The sequence below is a fragment of the Stenella coeruleoalba genome (assembly GCF_951394435.1).
Source record: "Stenella coeruleoalba genome assembly, chromosome: 14".
Lineage (NCBI taxonomy): Eukaryota > Metazoa > Chordata > Mammalia > Artiodactyla > Delphinidae > Stenella > Stenella coeruleoalba.
Genome location: NC_137160.1, coordinates 82,777,494 through 82,791,561, shown reverse-complemented (window position 1 = coordinate 82,791,561; position 14,068 = coordinate 82,777,494). Strand labels below are relative to the sequence as shown.

General features: G+C 44.8%; 1 pseudogene across 1 annotated transcript; it reads right to left on the bottom strand.

Moving 5' to 3' along the window:
- Nucleotides 1-8,752: 8,752 nt before the first annotated feature.
- LOC307197299 (ATP synthase F(0) complex subunit C2, mitochondrial-like) lies at nt 8,753-9,471 on the bottom strand (annotated as a pseudogene). Its single transcript has 2 exons — nt 9,291-9,471; nt 8,753-9,007 (listed from the first exon to the last, which is right to left on the bottom strand). The product of its transcript is annotated as an ATP synthase F(0) complex subunit C2, mitochondrial-like (transcript).
- Between the last annotated feature and the right edge of the window lie 4,597 nt (nt 9,472-14,068).

Here is a 14,068-nt window from a genome sequence, read left to right as displayed (position 1 = left end):
GGACTTCAAGCCCGGGAGGCATCATCTCAAGTAACCCTGAGAGAACTACTGCAAGGAGGAAAGGGGGCAAGCCAGCATATATAGGAGTTTTACAACCAAGGGCAGGTAGTCTGAACATCAAAAGATTATTGTTAATTAAAGAAAACCAGATATGTCAAGTTTAGGAATTTAGCGCTTTTCTCTGTATGGGAAGATGCAAGAGTCTGGGCTCACTGAAATCATTCCTTTGATATGCACCTCAGCTATCTGGGGCCAGTATCCTGTGTTTTCACATCCTGAGTTTCCTCAGGGCTCACCTAGGGAGTGGCTGCAGTCTGATGGCCCCTAGACAGCAGGTAGGCAGGTGTTCTTTTGCTTCCTGAGTTCCCTCAGGGTTCACCAGCTCACCATCTGGTGGTGGCTGCAATCGCTGATGACTGTGACAGCCTTTGTTTAAATATTCCATTTATCAAAGACTAAAGAGAAGAGGCCACAGTCTCCGGTGCAGATTATGCCGGATGTCTTCGTGTGCAGTTTTGAGCAGAAAATTTAAGGGTGGTAGTGGTGGTGGCAGAGAAGTTTGCAAAGGAAGGAGGGGAATGAGGCAGATATGAGTGGAGGATAAAGCAAAATAGAAAAGAACAACCTCCACCATCTACAAAGCTCTTTTTGGTCACCGTTTCCCTAACTCTCATAGCTCTACAAGTGTTGTAGTGTTATTCCCATTTCACAAATGGGACTCAGGCTGAGGATGGATATGAAGGGTTTTTCCCAAAATGAAACAACTAAATGGAAGCAAAACTAAGACACACCATGTGTGAAAACCTGATGATAAATGGAATATTGCCTGTCACATCAGCAAAGAAAGGCTGTCACAGTCATCAGCGATTGCAGCCACCACCAGACGGTGAGCTGGTGAACCCTGAGGGAACTCAGGAAGCAAAAGAACACCTGCCTACCTGCTGTCTAGCGGCCATCAGTCTGCAGCCACTCCCTAGGTGAGCGCTGAGGAAACTCAGGATGTGAAAACACAGGATACTGGCCCCAGATAGCTGAGGTGCATATCAAAGGAGTGATTTCAGTGAGCCCAGACTCTTGCATCTTCCCATACAGAGAAAAGCGCTAAATTCCTAAACTTGACATATCTGGTTTTCTTTAATTAACAATAATCTTTTGATGTTCAGACTACCTGCCCTTTGTTACAAAACTTCTGTATAACCTGGCTCCCCCCCTTACCTTCTCGAGCAGTTTCTCAGAGCTATCTGAAACGCTGTCTCCCGGGCTAAAGTCCTCATTTTGCCCCAAATAAAACTTAACTCACAACTCTCACGTCGTGCATTTTTTTAAGTCAACATCTTTCTTAAGTAAAAGAGGGGGTTTCCCCCCTCTCACAAAAGAGAGTCAATTCTAAATGACATTCGTGAAAGAAGGTCTTCCAGAGCCTATCTGATTCCAGTAATAATATCTTCCATTTATGGATACTCACCTCCCACTATGTGTCAAGAACCTGCTCATTTGGGGATAGAGTCCAGGTGGATTCATTTCACAAAACTTTCCTGGGTTCTTACTATGTGCCACGCACTGTGCTAGGCACTGGGGAATACAGTGAACAAGAGACAAAACCCCCAATCTCACTGAACTTACCGGTCTTAGTTACAAAATCCCTACAAAGTAAGGATTGTCTGTAATTCCCAGGGGGATGGTAAAATGGAAGCTCAAAGGTGGGATGAATTAAGTTCACCTGTTCGTAAGATCACACAGCTAATAGCATGTTACTGATCTTAAGACACACATTTTTCACATTTTCACATCTCTCATACTGTCACTGAGTCCAAGCTCGCTCCGCTCGCCACACGACAGGCCAATAAATCGGAGGTGTTGAGGCAGGGAATACGACTTTGGCAGACCGAGAAGACAGCAGACTACTGTCTCAAAATAACTGTCTTATTGGGGTTTGGATGCCAGTTTATTTTATAGAACAGAGAGGGGGGAGGAGATGAGGAAGTAAAATGAAAAGGACATAAGATTTGCAAATGTCCCCCGGAATGGCCAGCCTGAGGAGGGAATGTGTTCATTTCTTCTTTCTTTGCAGCCATCCACAGGTGGACCGGGGCCGGATATTTCCCTGAACAAAGGCTCTTTGGTTTAACATTCATGCAAAGGGGCAGGGTTTCCTGAGGCAGCCCATTGTGTATAGACAGTATCCTTTTAGTGAACAAAAGCAGCGGAAAGCAAAGGTTAAAGTAAAAGAAACAGTTCCAACACGTAGTCAGATTTGGCTCTTCCCTGTTACAATATCAAGATGCTTTGCAATGGATGGAGTCTTAGCATCGGGCACAGTTTAATTTGGCAGCATTCTTCTCTCTCAGTGATGCATAAAATAATGCTGCATCTTACAACCAACGGCATCTTAGATGTGATGAAATATGGATGAGTGGCCAGTCCTGTGGAGTAGACCCAGTGTCCTCAGCTCTTTTCCTCACCCTTCTCCTGCCCTGCTTTGTACGGAAGCGGGTGGTGATCCCTATGAGTGAATGCCCAGGCTTTCCTGTTCCTGAGCTTCCATCTAGGTTAAGCCAATGGGAAACAGCAGTGAGACCACCCCCACCCCTTTGAGCAGCCTCTCTAGCGGTAGCTAGCGGGTTGTCCCCCTGCATTGTTTAGGGATCCCAGCCCCTGGGCTCCTGTAACATAGTGCCCTCCCTGGATCTAGTCTCTAGCCTACCAGTGGTGACTGATGGCTTCTTGCTGCTGCTAATCTCCGAGTTGCCTCACCACCTCTGTTTAGATTTTCAACAGTTCCATTCCCTGTGTTACCAATCCCCCGAATGAAATTCTCCTCTGCTTTAAATACTTAGATGGGGTTCTGTTTTCTCGGTGGATTCTGCCTGACATTGCTGGCATTCAAACCCAGAGCTACACTTCCAGGTCACGCTAGCGCACACGTCACAACCTGTCAGCAATCAGGTACTAAAAGGAGGAACGACCCATTAAATAAACATAACGGTGTTTCTCATCAGGAAGCCACAGAACCCGAGAGGCAGTGGAATTATTGCAAAGAATACAGGAATCCAGTTGAGGACCTAGGACTGTCAGGAAATTGACTAAAGACCTTTCAGGCTTAAGTATTACTATTTTTCTAGAGTAAGTTACAGTTTTGTTCCAATGAAAGTCCAAAAGTTGAATCTGATTGGCTTGTTTCCAATCGTGTCCATTCCTAAATCAATCACCATAACTAGACAAGCCCTGAGTTAAGTGTCCATTTTTGGAGCTGGGTTTGGAGAGTGGAGACGGGGTACATTCCAAAGGAAATTTGAGGCACTATAACCAGAAGAGGGAATGATGCTGAAGTATCAAAACCAACAGATGTTTACTCCAGCCATCCTCATACATGTGCTAAAAATTAGTTTAAAATCTACTGCCCTAGGGACTTCCCTGGTGGCGCAGTGGTTAAGAATCCGCCTGCCAATGCAGGGGACACAGGTTCGAGCCCTGGTCCGGGAAGTTCTCACATGCCGCAGAGCAACTAAGCCAGTGTGCCACAACTACTGAGCCTGTGCTCTAGAGCCCACGCGCCACAACTACTGAAGCCCGCGCGCTTAGAGCCTGTGCTCTGCGACAAGAGAAGCCACCGCGATGAGAAGCCCGCGCACTGCAACAAAGAGTAGCACCCGCTCACCGTAACTAGAGAAAGCTTGCGCACAGCAAGAAAAACCCAATGCAGCCAAAAAAACTAGCGCCCTTAACACATCAAGTGGGTGTATAGGTGAGGCAGACTTCCTTACTAACAGAATCCTGTTTTGCTTGAGATAGCAGTGTGTCCAGCTAAAGATACTTGATTTCCCAACCTCGCATGCAGTGAAGGAGGCTACGTGATTCAGTTCTGATCAATGAGCTGTAGGTGGATGCTGAGATAGGGCATCCCTTCTCTAGGGAAACATTGTGAAAGATTTTTAAATGGACAAAAAAGAATACTGGGTGTCCTATTTATCATTCTGTTTAGTGTTATCTTTCATTGTCTTTGAGCTATTTTACAATTTTGTAAGTTGTAGAAAACCAATAGTAATGCAGTTTGCTCTTGTCCATAGAGATGCAAATAACTTGTGTCTGGTGGAGCTGTAATTGATTATTTCTCTGTTGACTAGTTTTCCATCTATTTGTAAATTCATTTCAGCATTTTTTTTCTTTTTTAAAATTTATTTATTTGTGGCTGTGTTGGGTCTTCGTTGCGATGCGCAGGCTTCTTCTCATTGTGGTGGCTTCTCTTGTTGCAGAGCACGGGCTCTAGGCTCACGGCCTCTAGAGTGCTCAGTAGTTGTGGTGCACGGTCTTAGTTACTCCACTGCATATGGGATCTTCCCAGACCAGGACTATGAACCCATGTCCCCTGCATTGGCAGGTGGATTCTTAACCACTGCACCACCAGGGAAGTCCCCATTTCAACATTTCTGATTGCTTATGTATGTGTATATGACTGCCTATGTGTGGGGGTTTATTTGTTTGTTTGTTTGTTTTTGCGGTACGCGGACCTCTCACTGTTGTGGCCTCTCCCGTTGCGGAGCACAGGCTCCGGACGCGCAGGCTCAGCGGCCTTGGCTCACGGGCCCAGCCGCTCCGCGGCATGTGGGATCTTCCCGGACTGGGGCACGAACCCATGTCCCCTGCATCGGCAGGCGGACTCTCAACCACTGCGCCACCAGGGAAGGCCCTGTGTGTATGCTTTTTAAAATTCTCCTTTGAATTGGTTTTCACATCTACTAATTCCCTTATTAATTAAGAAGTGAAATAAAGCCTTTGACACATGTTTATTTATAATTGGATTAGAGTCATGCTTTTTTTTTTTTTTCCACGCCGCGCAGCTTACAGGATCTTAGCTCCCCAACCAGGGATTGTATCCAGGCCCCCAATGAAAGTGCAAGTCCTGACCGCTGGACTGCCAGGAAATTCCCTATTTAAAAAAAAAAAAAAATCACTTAACACTTCTCAAATAAAAAGGCAAGGCCTCATTTTAAAACAAAAGAAAAAAAAAAAAACCCTTGACTTTTCTGTCTTCTTTCCAACTGAAACATGACATAAGCCATCTTGCAAGCCTGAGAATGCAGGTGCATATGCTAAGAACCTTGGACTAGAAACATATATAGCCTGTGCTCTGGAGAGCATTGTTGACTGACCATACCAGCTCTTAACCGTCCTCCTTCCAGAGCTTCCTATTGTGAAAGACAAACACTCCCCATCCCTACCCCGCCCCCCCCCACCCCCAGACTGTTTAAACTAATACACTAGGGTTTTCTATTATATCAATACTACACAAGGCATTCCTAAATGATACTATCAGGAAGCCAGGTATTTCGGAGACAGGCCTGGGACCTGGGACTCTTTGCTGCAGTGCTGCAGTGCTTGCACCTGGACAAACCTCTCCTCCAGCAACAAAATACGGAAGAAACTATAAGGGAGTGACTTCCCTGGTGGTGCAGTGGTTAAGAATCCACCTGCCAATGCAGGGGACATGGGCTCGAGCCCTGGTCTGGGAAGATCCCACTGCCGTGGAGCAACTAGAGCCCGTGCTCCACGACAAGAGAAGCCACCGCAATGAGAAGCCCACGCACCGCCACAAAGAGTAGCCCCCGCTCGCCACAACTAGAGAAAGTATGCACACAGCAACTTAGACCCAATGCAGCCAAATAAATAAATAATAAATTTTTTAAAATAAAACAAGCTCTCTAAAAAAATGTGCTCATTAAAAAAAAAAAAGAAGAAACTATAAGGGACTAAAAAATAACTGCATGTATGCACAGTTGGGGCAAATTCTGGACAAAAGATACAAAAAGACCCAAAAAAATCCCAACTGCCACTTCTGAAGAGCTGGGAGCAGAAACAGGGTGTCCGGGAGCCAAAGCAGGGCACTGCACATGCCCCCTGCCCTCAGCACCACCTAAGGGGTGGGCAAAAAACCTCAGCCACCCCTCCAGCCAGACCCCTGGACACACCCCTACCCTCACCCCATATAAGAAACAAGCTCATCTCCCACTCAGGGAGTGAGCAAACAAGGGAAACTGTTCATTGTTCCCGCTTCCCCCTGCTGCAGGAGCCCCAGTAAAAACTTGGCTGAATTTCTTGTGTGGCCTCTGATCAATTTCTATTGATTGGGGAAGGCCAAGAACCCTGGTTGGTATCATTTCCTTTAACACAAGGGGGGAACCCATGGTCAAGCAAAGCATGTGTGAAGGAAGGAGACAAAGGTTGAGACCTGGCTGAGAGACAATGGGGAAGTGATGTGAGACCTGTCATTCACATGAAGAACAGAGGAAGGAGCACGTTGTCACTCACTTTCTGAGAATGATTTTGGCGCACACAGCAGTAAGTAGCAGCTTGCATCAAGCAACAGCGAGCAGTAGCTGGAAGCAAGATCTTAGTTCCTGGGCCGGGGGTCCTAACCACTAGACCACAGGGGCCAGCAGCTAGGACCTGGATCCCTAGTTCTTGCCTGCCTTGTCAAGAATGAATTCAGGCAAGGAGGCAGAAGGGAAAGAGAAAAGTAAGAAGTTTATTGGAAAAGCAAAGTACACACGGAAAGTCAGACGCACGGGCGAACTCGGAGAGAGATGTGCCCTTTGGGGAAGTTTAAATCCTTTATAAAGGGGCAGTTTTACGGGGTCTTTTGTCTTCCTTCTCACCAATCATCTTGTGTTGTCCCCCCTGGCTAAATTGTCTCAGAAAATGCAAACAGAAGTCTAGTTGTAAGTATCCGGCCTGAAGCCCACTTTTTTCTGCCTCATGAAAAGTAAGCGGGAGGCCAGTTGTAAATATCTAACCTGGGGCCCATCTATCTACTGCCTCGAGAAGACTTCTGTCAAAGAGAATGAAAGCGTTTGCCCTGGGCTCCCTGAATGGGAAGTGACTTCTTACCACACCTGATGCTTTGTCATGACATCATCTATTTTCTCAGGAAATCATGGGTTTTATTTTTCCACTCTTGGGGCTGGCTTGGACCTTAGCCAGACATTTTCTTTCATCTGGTTCTTTCTGGGCATTTTCAAGATGGTCACTTGGGCAGAGTGGGTATTTGTTGACTGTCTTTCTAGCATCTCCTCTCTGTAAAAGGTCCATCTTGTCTTGGAAGTGTTCATCTCCTCCCCACACTCAACCCATGTGGTCGGTCGAACCGTCACAACCCCCCCATTCAGAGGTGGAGCCTGTGACCCAGGTCTAAGGCAATCAGCACATGGTGCCCTGCTGGTAACAGCGATTAATTGATTCAAGGGTAGATCAATCAGAGTGAATCCCAGCACACTTTTGAAGGAGCTTCTAGAAAAGAGGCTCTCTCTTTCCCACTGGACTTGAGTCTCAGAGGATTCACACTAGAGCTGCCGGCAGCGATCTTGCCACCATGTGGGGTTTTTTGTTTGTTTGTTTTTTGTTTGTTTACTTATTTTTTTATTTGGCTGCATCGGGTCTTAGTTCCCTGGTCATGGATCTAACCCAGGCCCCCTGCGTTGGGAGCACAGCATCTTAACCACTGGACCACCAGGGAAGTCCCACCCCACTGTGGTTTGGGAATAAAGTCAATATGGAGAGCAGATTGGAGAGATAGAGAATGTTTGACCCCTGATTCCAGCCACATCTGAGGTCAGCCTTAACCCTCAACTTTTCTGGATAAAAGTCAACACATTCCCATTTTTGCTCAGGCCGGTTTGAACTGGAGTGTCATTTTCAAATTAGTTCTGATGGACACATAGGGTTAGGGCTAGTGCAGCCCTTACAGGGGTTTGTTAAGACCTATTCTACCCAACGTTTCCTAACATTTTCCCCCCACTGTGATATACCCAATGATTTTATGCCCTTGCAGAGCACAATCTCATAAACAAATCTACATTTTGATGACATCTCCAAATGACCGCAAGGATGTAAATCATTATAATAATTTGTGATTTTCACAACTAATTACAATACACACATAAGGTAGGTGGCCATGGACTATGGTAGATTAAATGGGCTGTTGTTTGATTCCTTTCTTTCCCCCTCAAGAAGGCATTTTGGAGCTCTTAGAACAAGGCCCAGTCCAAAGAGAAACATAGGACTAACCTTCAATCTGTCTCATCTGCTTAAGTAAATAAAACTTTAAACTCTAATACTTCCATATTAGCAATAAATGACCAGACACACGCCATACATGAAACTGAATTCAGGGAATTCCCTGGTGGTCCAGTGGTTAGGACTCCTCGCTTTCACTGCAGGGGGCACGGGTTCAATCCCTGGTCGGGGAACTAAAATCCCACAAGTCATGTGGTGTGGCCAAAAAAAGTAAATAAATAAGAAATAGAAACTGATTTCAACATACCAGTGGATCGAGACACACATGGACGAGGACTGACCAGTGAACTGGGCTCAGTGTATTCCCAAGCTACATGAACTATCTTCAAAACTAATACATTTTTCATCTGTTAGCTCTGGTCTAAATTGAAAACATTTATTCTTTTCTGAAAAGAGAGCTTGTATTTGTCACCTTTCTCTCTGGAAGAATGGATAGCCTTTGAGAATTATTTTCTCAAGGGCAAGATGGTAACTTTCGCTTGGATCTTTGATGTTTAAACTGGTTTAGAAAAAAACATATTTTTAAATTAATACAGTATTTGTCTTTTCTCTGTGTTCTCTATTTGTCTGTCAAACCCTGAGCCAACCAATTTCCCTAGGCTGCCTGGGGAGGTATAGGAAAAGGAACATACAGGGCAGAGAAACACAGGAGAAAGAACTATAAGAGGTGGAGACAGCTCCTTCACAAGGTAAAGAGGATGAGAAAGGCCACCATCAGGCAAAAGGTCCCCATCGCCTCTGAGAGGGCAAAGGCCAGAGTGGTGTAGAAGAGCTGTTGCTTCTGAGAAGAGCTCCTGGCATAACCAATGATGAGGCTCCCAAACACAGTCCTGATTCCAACCCCAGAGCCAGCCACCTACTGTGACAGCCTCAGGTCCAACAAACTTGGCTGCTGTGTTGATGTCCCTTGAAATGGCACTGCAATGTATATGTATAACTGAATCGGGGATTTCCCTGGCGGTCCAGTGGTTAAGACTCTGTGCTTCCACCGTAGGGGGCACGGGTTCAATCCCTGGTCAGGGAATTGAGATCCCACGTGCCGTGCTGTGCAGCCAAAAATCAAAATAAATAAAAGAGTAAATGGGGATTCTTGTACCATCTTTGCAAAAAAAAAAAGAATAACAGAATCACTTTGCCATACACCTGAAACTAACACAACATTGTTAATCAACTATGCTCCAACATAAAATAAAAAGTTAAAAAAGAAAGCTGGGGGGCACTGTTTTGGAAGCTGCTGCTAAGAGTAAGCAACGTCAGGGGACATGGGGCTGCCAAGCTGCTGAGGCTCTCATCTGTCAGCATCTCTGTTCATTTCAGCACCACTGCAGACAGCGACGGGCTCAGTAGCTTAGAGGTTCTCCTGACCTAGAAGGAGGTGGAGACAAACGTGCAAATGTACATTTTCAGGGGATGAAGAGCTGTGGCAGGAGAGCTGCTCCCAGTGCAGAGAGACAGAGAGCTAGAGAAAAAAAAAATTTTTTTAATGAAAAAATTTTAAGAATCCAGGATTGGATTCCAGTTTCAGGAATAGCTGGATTCTAGAGATAAAATAACATACTCAAGAATCTACCTCTCTCAGGGGCTTCCCTGGTGGCGCAGTGGTTAAGAATCCGCCAGCCAGTGCAGGGGACACGGGTTCGAGCCCTGGCCCAAGAAGATCCCACATGCCGCAGAGTAGCTACTGAGCCTGCGCTTTAGAGACCGCGAGCCACAGCTACTGAGCCCACATGCCACAACTACTGAAGCCTGCGCACCTAGAGCCCATGCTCCGCAACAAGAAAATCCACCACAATGAGAAGCCCAGGCACCGCAACGAAGAGTAGCCCCTGCTCACCGCAACTAGAGAAAAGCCTGCATGCAGCAACAAACACCCAACACAGCCATAAATAAATAAATAAATAAATATATTAAAAAAAAAAAAGAATCTATATCTCTCAAAGGATTGGGAGCCTGGGATTAGCAGATGCAAACTAGCATATACAGGATGGATAAACAACAAGGTCCTACTCTATAGCACAGGGAACAATACTCAATATCCTGTGATAAACCAGAATGGAAAATAATATGAAAAATAATATATGTATGTATAACTGAGTCACTTTGCTGTACAGCAGAAATTAACATGACATTGTAAATCAACTATACTTCAATACAATTTTTTTTAAAATCTACTTCTCTCAGAAAATTATAAAGCAAAAGTGAAAAGTGCTTATGCTTGATAATTCTGGGTACACATAGGGGAGTTACTTTGTACTATTCTTGTAGCTTTTCTGTAAGTTTGAAATTATTTCAGATTTAAAAGTTTTTTAGGGGACTTCCCTGGCAGTCCAGTGATTAGGACTCTGCACTTCCAGTTCAGGGGGCACAGGTTCGAACCCTGGTCGGGAAACTATGACCCCACATGCTGGGCAGCGGGGCCAAAAATTAAAAAAAAAAAAAAGTCTTTAAAAAAGAAACTATCTCTTTTCATGTTTTGTCTTCTTCCCTACGCTTTTGTCATACTCTCCAAATACTTCCCAAATTTACTACTAGTTTAGCAATCCCAGAAGAAAGACTATCTTTTCCAGTGGTTCTAGCAAACAACTCAGGTTGGTATCTGCCATAGATCAAATGTTTGTGTCCCCCCAAAACGGTACGTTGAAATCCTAACTCCCAATATGATAGTACTAAGAGGTGGGGCCCTTGGAAGCTGATTAGGTCATGAACGTGGTGCCTTCATGATGGGATTAGTGCCCTTATAAAAGAGACCCCGACAAGGGCCTGCTTCACCTACAGCCTACTCACATGACTGACCTTCCCTCGGTACTTGCCCCAGGTCCCAGATAGTGACAGCTTATCAAAGGGGCAGTGAAGGGCGTACCCCTCCACTGGTTTCCCTGGTAGCAAATGAGCCCACCTGACGTCAATTCCCCTATAATTTGTCATCTCCCCTTCCCCTTGAGAGTGAAGACTGCCACCAAGTCCTGCCTGCCGTGTGCTGCACGTGGTGGGGCATCGCTCCGGGAACTTGCTTCAGACATGTAAGCTCCCCCATCCATTAAACCACTGATGCCTCAGATAAAATAAAACAAAAGAGACTCCGGAGAGCTCCCTTCCCTTCAGCCATGTGAGGACGCAGAGAGCAGACAACAGGAAGTGGCCACTCACTAGTGATTCTGCTTGGCACCTTGATCTTGGATGTCCCAGCCTCCAGAACTGTGAGAAATAATCACAGAAATAACCTGTTGTTTATAAGCCACCCAGTCCATGGTATTTTGTTAGAGCAACCCAAATGGAGTCATCAGTCCCTTGAGTCCTGTGCCCACCTGACCCAGTCACAGTGGCCACAGGGATGAAACGATCTGATCTGCCAGATGTCCATTCCTAGAGCCAGATCCTCCCAAACCTCAGAGATGGTCCAACTTCGGGGATGGATCAGTCAGCAAAGGAAATCCAGGTGCCAATGCCAAAAGGAGGGCACGTAGATGCTGGGAAGACCCAAACAGCATAGAACTACCCCATCATCCAAGCTCTTGATCCCAGAAGCCCTGCTCAAAGGAAGAAGGATGGGGGGACTGAGATGATAGGGAAGGAGCAGACATGACAGAGGTTAATGAAAAGCAACCTGTTCTGCTTCTCCAAAAAGTTTGATGTTTCATAAGGTCATTTGCCCTTCCTGCCCTTCCTGCAACACAGGACTAACAAGGGACACAAGTTCTGCCACAAGAGGCCCATAAATATTCAATATAGAGGAGGATTAATTTACAAAGATGATACAATTTGATCATTATGGGGCAGGAACTTGGTCAGGTTTACAGTGAAACCCGTCTTTGTTTAGCCCTCGTATAAGGGGCGCAAAGCTCCCTGACATTCTTTTTTTTTTTTAATATTTATTTATTTGGTTGCAGCGGGTCTTATTTGCAGCAGGCAGGCTCCTTAGTTGCAGCATGCATGTAGGATCTAGTTCCCTGACCAGGGATCGAACCTGGGCCCCCTGCATTGGGAACTTGGAGTCTTAACCATTGTACCACCAGGGAAGTCCCAGCCCCCTGACATTCTGAGAGTTATATTACAATACATTTAAGTGTATCTCTCTTTTATTACAAAAATATTACAAAACATTCATAGTGTGTACAGTAAAAAACCAAATTTTCCCCATCTCCAGAGTGCTATTAACAATTTGGTACATATAATGATATTAATAGGAATATTAACTAAAACATATATAGCATTTACTCTATGTTGTATACTGCTCTAAGCACTTTACATAGATTAACTCATTTTTGTTACTCAGTTCAAGCTCGTACTGCTCACTGCACAACAGGCCAATAAATTGAGAGATGAATTGTTGGGGCAGAGAATAGCGACTTTATTTGGAAAGCCAGCAGACCGAGAAGATGGTGGACTAGAGTCCCAAGGAACCATCTTCCCTGAGTTAGAATTCATGCTTCTTTTATACTAAAAGCGGAGGGAGTAAAGTCCTGGTTCCGGTCAGACTTGGGAGGGGATGTGTTAATTTCTTTCTTCCTGCAGCCATTCATAGGTGAGCCTGGTCAGGAGGTTTCCTGTGAGCTAAACCAATGTATTTTACTTTATTTTATTTTTTTCTTATTAGTTAACCATTTTATACATATTAACGGATATATGTCAATCCCAATCTCCCAGTTCATACCACCACCACAACCACCACCACCCCGCGCTCCCCCCCCCCCCGCACCCCGCCAATTTCCCCCCTTGGCGTCCATACCTTTGTTCTCTACATCTTAAACCAATGTATTTTAGCTTAACGCTCATTACATAGGAGGCAGGGTTCCCAGAGATGGGCCATTATGCATAATTTAAATTTATAGGCAAAATCCCTTTAGTGATTAACTTGTAATAGAATGCAGAAGTTCTTCCCTATTACAATTTTGCCTTCATATTAGAATAACATGGGTAATATCATTTCCATTTGACACGTGAGGAAATTGAAACTTAAAGAGGAAATTAGCTTGCCTAAAGATCTTGCAGCCAATAAGTGAAAGAATTAACTTTAAACCCAGGCAGCCTAACTCCACAGCACATATTCTTATCTTCCAGATTTCTAAAATGCATATACATGTTTTTTACTGAGTTGCAGTTCACATAAAGTAACCATTTAAAGTGTACAATTCAGGGATTCCATGGCGGTCCAGTGGTGAAGACTCCACACTTCCACTGCAAGGGACACGGGTTCGATACCTGGTCAGGGAACTAAGATCCCCCATACCACACAGCGTGGCCAAAAAAAAAGTACAATTCAGTGGCATAATACATTGTTGTTCAAACACCACTTCTATCTAGTTCCAACATTTTTTCACCCCCAAAACAAACCCTGTACCCATTAAGCAGTCATTGCCTATTCTCCCCTATCTCCAGTCTTTGGAAAATACTAATCCACTTTCTGTCTCTATGATTTATATATTCTGAATGTTTCATATAAATGGAATAATACATTACCTCTTATGTCTGGCTTCTTTCACTTAGAATGTTTTTGAGGTTCATGGACTCTGTAACATGAATCAGAACTTCATTCCTTTTTATGATGGAATAATAATACTTCACTGTGTGTTGATACCACAGTTTGTTTATCTGTTCATGTGTTGATGAGCACTTGAATCGTTTCTACCTGTATTATTCAGGGTTCTTCAGAGAAACAGAGCCAATAGGGTGTATATATATATATACAGAGAGAGATTAATTTTAAGGAATTGGCTTATGCAACCATGAAGACTGGTAAGTCCGCAGGGTAGACTGGCAGGCTGGAGACCCAGGGAAGAGCCAATGTTGAGGTCAAGTCCAAAAGTCATCTGCAGGCAGAATTCCTTCTTGCTTGGGGGAGGTCAGTCTTCGTTCTAGTAAAGCTTTCAGCTTACAGGAAGAGGCCCACCCACATTATAGAGGGCACTCTGCTTTACTCAAAGTCCACCAATTTAAATGTTAATCTCAGTGTAAACTAGCTAGCTAGTGGGAAGCAGCCGCACAGCACAGGGAGATCAGC